This window comes from Elaeis guineensis, chromosome 5 (genome assembly GCF_000442705.2).
Source record: "Elaeis guineensis isolate ETL-2024a chromosome 5, EG11, whole genome shotgun sequence".
NCBI lineage: Eukaryota > Viridiplantae > Streptophyta > Magnoliopsida > Arecales > Arecaceae > Elaeis > Elaeis guineensis.
The window spans coordinates 23,625,652-23,632,975 of NC_025997.2; the positions used below are offsets into that span (position 1 = coordinate 23,625,652).

Below are 7,324 nucleotides of genomic sequence, written 5' to 3' on the forward strand. Positions count from 1 at the left end.
TCAGTAGTGGCCTTGGTGAGAGTTGCAACCAATTCTTCCAGGTTAGACTTCTTTTCTTGCTGTGGAAAATCAGGTGGTCCTCTATTCTGATAATTCTGTTGTTGCTGTTGATTTTTTCAGAAAAAATTTGGATGGTTTTTCCAGACAGGCGTGTAGGTGTTTGAGTATGGATTGTTTTGTTGCCTTCCTTGGTTTGCCACATATTGCACTTGTTCTTGTACTGGAGGCATGAATGAGCTGTCAATCGGGCAATCTCGAGTATCATGTTACCCAGTACACATCTCACAGGTCTGCACACAAGTATTGACAGCATTAATAGACAAATGATCTAATTTTTTGAAAAGAGTGTCTACCTTTGCATTGAGTGCAGTAATAGCATCTATCTCATGAACCCCGGCAAGTCTCCTCGCCATGTTTCTCTCATTGGGCCATTGGTAATTGTTGTTGGCCATTTCCTCCAAAAGATCATAGGCCTCATCAAGCGACTTTCCCATCAATGAACCTCTAGCAGCAGCATCAATATTAATTCTGGTATGGTTGTTCAGCCCATTGTAGAAGGTTTGCACAACCAATCATTTAGGTAGCCTATGGTGTGGACACCTCCTAAGCAAATCCTTGAACCTTTCCCAGGCTTCATATAAGGTCTCCATATCGAATTGCACGAAGGTTTGGATGTCAGTCCTCAACTTGGCAGTCTTAGCAGGTGGAAAGAATTTTGCCAAAAATTTTTGTGCTAAATCATTCCAAGTGGTGATCGAGCCAGCAGGAAGAGACTGTAACCATGCTTTAGCCTTGTCTCTAAGTGAAAATGGGAACAATCTTAACCGAATTGCATCATCTGACACTCCATTATGCTTAAGGGTATCACATATCTCCAAAAAGTTTGCAATGTGCGCATTAGGGTCATCATTGGGCAATCCTCCAAACTGAACTGCTGTCTGGATCATTTGGATCAAAGCAGGCTTGATCTCAAAGTTGTTTGCTTGCACAGGTGGTCTTGTGATACTAGATGAAGCTCCATTCACGGTAGGCATGGCATAATCTCGCAGTGCCCTGGGGTTTGCCTCTCTAGCAACCTCATTATTCCCTACTAGGATTACTTCTCTCCTTGGATCTTCAGCCATTTCTGGATCTACTTTTGCCTCAGATTTCTTCCCTTCTCTGACTGCTTTAATATTTTGTTTACAAGTGTATTCAATTTCTTGACTTGAAATGGGGTTTGATTCAATTCTCACAAGTCAACCTAATTCTCTTTTCCAAGTTGTAATTTTGAAAGATTATTATCCTTTTTTTTTTTTAAGAGAAGAGAGAAGAGGAAAGAGAGAGAAAAGAGTTCTAGAGATGAGTCCTAAGGAGTCCTAAATCTAGAGATGAAAGAGAAGAGTATTTTAATTAGGTTTAAATTTTAATGGCAAACAAGTTAGCACAAAATAGACTTTCTATCCTAGGGTTAACCTAGATCTATCCAATCAAGTTTGATTTTTTTTTTTATATATTTTTGGTTATACTATATTAGTTAAGCGTTATGAAATGTCAGTGATTTTTTTTTTAAATATCTAAGAAATAAAATATCTAGATTACTAGTAAAATAAACTATTCTTGATATTAAAGCACCAGTCTCCGACAACGGCGCCAAAAAAACTTGTTAGCCTATTTCGCAAGTGTACGAAATCGCTCAAGTAATATAATGATAAATAAGAGATCATTCCCACGAGGATTGAGTTTAATTATCAAAAATAAATGCTAATTTTACTAATATCTAAATGATCAAAACTGAATGACAGTAGAAAATAAAATTAACTCTAAAGAACTCAATGAAAGCTGAATCAAAATTCGATTGATAAAGCACTAGGGTATATCTGATTTCACTTGGACCAATTATCAATTCCAACTATTTCAATTAATAATCCAAATTTAATTATTAATGCAAGAATAAATAATCCTAAATTATTTAATAATCTCTCCCGAGTCTTATTAAATATACTAATTAAAATCTATAATCTATCTTCCAATAGTAAAATAGATTTCAATTAGTTCAATAAGCACAGTGATTATTTTCAAGATCCCACAGGTCAAATCTTCTGCTCCCGCTTCAATTATTATTCCTATGATGTTTGTTATTAACTCTAATTTATAATCTTCCTTCCCAGTACCAATTATAAATCGAAATCAATCAAGTACCAAAGATAATAATACTTAAAAGCATTAAGTGCAAATAATAAATAATTGTATTAACAAAGAAAATTAATACAAGATTCTAGAATTGAAATTAAATCCAAGCTACGTCAGGTACCCTAGCTAGAAATTTAGCTTTTCATCATATCAAAATCAAACTCAAGTTTACTTGAATAAAACTTCAAAATCATCCTAACAATGAGTTCTAGAAAATAAATTCAAAGTAAACAAGAGAAAGAATTAAAAATTCTGAAGGAATTGCAGAGCCGAATGAATCCTCTCTTCAAATCTTCCAGATACTCCAAACTCTCCTTGCTTGATTTCTAGCTTTCAAAGATGATTCTCCTACTCTCTTGCTGGTGTTTTAGGATCTTTAAATAGGGCTAGGGCTAGGGTTAAGATGGTATTTTTTTCATGATTTTATTCTATATATCATTCTTTCTATTTGGTATAGAATCTCTCCTCCTTTGGATAGGCTTTAAGCAACCACCAGCCATCTACTCCTTATGCTGCCCAAATTTTTTGATTTTATTATGATTTTCATAGTAAAAGAAGGAAAGGGGCATGGTTAATTAGAGGAGAAGAATTTCTTCCTTCCTGGGTCCATAAAATCTGCAAAATAAAGTAAGGTTTCGACTGCCCAAATCAAGTTTTTCAAGAATTGGTTCCAATTCTTTCTAAGTTTGCTCCTCATGCAGAATTAGTTTGGACTCTAATTTTCTTTCATTTAATTCTTTCCAAGATAGCTCTTTGCCACCCAAAATTGGTTGCCATATCAGATCTTTGTGCTAAGAAACACTAAGAAGAATCTGGGTGTATCGGGTGTTTCTTGTTGTGTCCAACATTGTTACCAACTTCAACCTACTGTAGCCACCTCATCTGGAATCCAAATTTAATTCTGTAAATTATGTTCCTTTCTTGCTTCTCTCAAAATTCTGTAGGATCTATTTGAGGGCTAAAAGATTCTTCTAGATCCTGAACATGCTCTGAAATTTGAGGGCTCTTCACCAGCATGTCGTCTACATATACTTTCATATTTCGTCCGATCTGTGTCTTGAAGATCTTATTGACAAGCTGTTGGTAGGTGGCTTCGATATTTTTTAGACCGAAAGACATCATTTTGTAATAGTATGTGCCTTTATCGATTATGAAAGCTGTGTGCTCCTCATCTTTAGGTGCCATCCAAATTTGATTATATCCGACGAAGATGTCCATGAAGCTTAAAAGTCGACGGTCTGAAGTCGCATCAACCAGTTGGTCAATCTTCAACAATGGAAAGCTGTCCTTTGGACAAGCTTTATTCAAATCTGTATAGTCGATGCAGATTCTTCATTTTTCATTGGCCTTCCTCACCATTACTACATTGGCAAGCCAATCGAGATAAGTAGCTTCTCTGATGAAGCCTACCACGAAGAGCTTATCGACTTCTTCATTAATAACGTTCTATTTTTCAGGGGCAAAAGGTCGTTTCTTTTGTCTCACCGGCTTGATATTTGGATTAATGTTGAGTCGGTGAGTTATTACATCCAGAGGAATGCCCGGCATATCGATAGCCGATCAAGCAAAAATGTCGACATTTGCTGTCAACAGATTTATTAATTGCTGCCGCTCCAGATCAGGCAACTGCGATCCAATTTGGACCGTCTTCTTAGGATTTTTTTTAATGGGATGGAAACCAATTGTTCAGTCAGTTCACCCCTCTCTTGATTCTCTGTTTGGTCCAACTTATCGACGGACAAAGAGTCTTTAGATTTATTATTTTAAGTGGAGACTAAGAAGTAGCATCAGCCTAGCTGTTGATCTTCATGCATTTCTCTGACTCCATTTCTTGTTGAGAATTAGACTAGTAGATGGTATGTCGAAACCACTGTTCTCAATGCATTAAGGCTATGTCGTTCGAGTATGGCATTATAGGTCGAAAAAACTCGAACAATCATGAATGTTACGAGAACAGTACTCTGTAGTGGTTCAGTTTTTGCGATTAAGGATAGAGAAAATTTTTCTTCCATAGTAACAACATCTCCAGTGAAATCGATCATTGGTGTCGAGACTCTTCTGTGTCGATTAGTCGGTAGTCACATTTGGAAAAAAATTGAATAAAATAAAATATCAGTCGAACTTCTATTATCTACAAGGATTCTTTTTACATCATAATTTGCTATTGTTGCTGAAACAACAACAGCATCATCATGGAGAGTTTGAATTTTTTAAACATCTTCTTCTGAAAAAGTTATTACATCATTGAGTTGTTGCCTCTTCGTCAGCTCTTCTTTGAGAGTTACCCCTCAGTTCGGTCGTCCGGAGATCATGTTGATCACTTCTATAGTTGGCTAATTATTGATAACCTCCTCAGTTTGTGGCTGAGGTCATCGATCGGTAGGAGGTTGAGTCAGCTGATCTCTTCGATACTTCTCGAGATAGCCTCATCAGATCAGAGCCCCTATCTCGTCCCTGAGCTGGATGTATTGTTTGGTATCGTGATCGTGATCATGATGAAACCGACATTACTTTCTCTGATCATGGTTCCTCGAAGGTACCTTCATCGATGGGGGGTGCTGTAGGTACTCTGCTCCTTCGATCTCCATAAGAATCTACGTCCGGAGAGCAGAGAGAAGAGTATAGGAGTTGTACCTGTCGTAGTTTGGCTTCGGACTCCATCGTCGGGGTGAAGCTCGCTTATTGGAAGGTGGCCGACTTGATTCGACTGGAACTCCATCTTTTTTCTGTTTCTTCTTCTAGCTCTTGCTTTTTATCTGGCATCAATCAGAAGCAGTCTCGTCTATGTGGATATACTTATACGTGCGTTCGAGAAGTTCAGCATGGGTCCGAAGGAGAGTTTTGTCCAATGAGTAGGAGAATCTGGATCCCCTCAGACCCCTCTTCGTAATCGATATGGCCACGTCTTCATTGAGGTCCCTGACCTCAAGTGTGGCCATATTGAAACGGACCACAAAGTCTCTTAATATCTCAGTCTCTCCTTGTTTGATCGAGAAGAGACTATCGGATGTTCGTGGCAGCCTTCGGCTAGTACTGAAGTGGGCCACGAAAGAATGTTTGAGTTGCTCAAAAGAGTCAATATTTTTCGACTGGAGTCCAAAATACCAGGCCCGAGCAGCTCTCCGAAGAGTTGTCGGGAAGCTGATGCATAAGAGGGCGTCGGTTGCCTCTTGGATCATCATGAGAGCTTTATATTTCTTCAGATGGTCGATTGAGTCGGTAAAGCCATCATATGGATGGCTCCACTTGCGGCATCTTGAATCGAGATGGGATCGGCTCGTCTAAGATGTACCGAGAGAGAAGTTGGGCGGTGTGAAAGTCGTAGTCACTAGAGGACTTCCGATCTTCCATCTGAAGTCAGGCAAGTCGATGCTCGATTTTCTAAAACTTGCGTTCATAGTCGTCCAATCATCGTTGCTGAGAAACTCTGAGAGTAGAATCTCCCGACGAGCTTGAAGGAGAAGCAGAAGGCGTCCGCGATCGTTTCTCCTTCCTAACACTGTGGAGATAGGAAGGAGAGGGGGAACGCCGTGAATGGTGGGTGGCATGGAGAGAGTGCCGAGAATATGATCGTCTGTCTCGATGAGAGTGTTGAGACGGCTGCTCCAGAGAAAGAAAGTGATCATCATGGAGGATGGTGGCTGTGCTTGGAAGGCACTGATTGTGCCACTGGTTGTTCCGCCGGCGACTGCTGCTGCTGGATTTGCTGCTGTTGGAGGTTTTTGACTACCTCCGTCAAAATATTCATCTACTGCACAAGTGCAGTGATCTGGGCATCCATGGTGACCATAGGACGCGAGGAACTAGGCTCTGCTATCAGAGGTGGGGGAGGAGGATCTTTCCGACGAGAAGAGTGTTTTGTTGAGCTAGTCAAATGTTGGGCTCTGATTTTCAACATGATCGAGTGTAGATCTGCCCCTTTCTAGTGCGTCAATCTGTTGCAGCCAATTCTTTGTCGCCTGTCACCGGTGATGAGCATCTGCAAAATAGCATTCTCACATATCGGAGTTATGTTCGGCGGGAACCCTTCGATGCTTAAGTCAGAGAGAAATTGGTAAACAGTAGATTTGAATATCGAGTGTAGAAGAGCTTTGGCTCAAAAGTATCTTATCGGTGCTGTTCACTTACCCTTCTTTTATAGATGATTCTGATATAACTATCAAGCACGTGGTCTCGCTTTTCATGGTGCTAAATTATCAGACCATAATTGTGGAGTTAGTGGGTTGTTAATTTTCACTAATTGTCGTGACACGTAGTCGATAACTGCTTGCAACAGTTATAGTATGTTGAGCAGATTGACTGACTATATGTCAATAATATTGATATGTCGACAGAAGGTCAAAGCGAACCATCAGCTAGTAGTTCTGATGTGCCGACGATTTTAGATCGGAGGTTATTCAAGTTGTCTGCTGTTAATCGATAGCAGTCGAATGTTAGTCGGTTTGCCGACCGTCAGTCAGTTTGCCGACAATGAGTCGGTGTGATTTGTCCAGTTAGTCGATGCATAGTCAAGTTGTATATGCAATCGATCGGTCTTTGTTGAGTCGAAATTGAAGATTTGTTGACTTGAGTTGGGATCGATTGACTTACCCTAACAATTTCATAACTTGCATATGATTCACTCCATTGGTGCCTAAAGTTATAGCATATGTGTGTGTTATTTATCTCAAAACCTTGTGTATATAAGGTAATAGAATTGTGTAAAATGTTCATTAAATAGAAGCAGGACTAAAAGTTTCAGATAAAAGAAAGAAGCAAAAAAAAAGGGCAGATAATTATATAAGATAATCAAGGAAAAGAAAGATGGGCGCATTGGAGGATTTTCGTTCTTTTTTATTTGAATGGCGAGATTTGATTGTCGGAAGCCGGACATGTGACTCCAAAACCTTTTCCTTTGGCCAAGCTATTTGAGACTGCATTCCCTTTCCTTTCAGGAAAAGAATTGAATTATTTGATAACCGTTTGTTATGACATCCTAAATCTTTGTATCAGACAGTCCTTGTCGTTTTCCTCTTTAGACTTCGGGTCTCTCTTGTCACAAAAAAATAAAAAAAAAAACAAAACGGTGCTCGTCGTTTTCTCTGCCTGACTGATATTCCAATAAAAAAATCACGCTATCCAGCTTCTGTTACAAGCTCCCCCGAATATTCTA

General features: G+C 39.2%; 1 non-coding gene across 1 annotated transcript; it reads left to right on the top strand.

Moving 5' to 3' along the window:
- Positions 1-582: 582 nt before the first annotated feature.
- On the top strand, positions 583-689 carry LOC140858309 (small nucleolar RNA R71). The gene has a single exon (XR_012141875.1). It is a non-coding gene; the product is annotated as a small nucleolar RNA R71 (small nucleolar RNA).
- Positions 690-7,324: the final 6,635 nt, after the last annotated feature.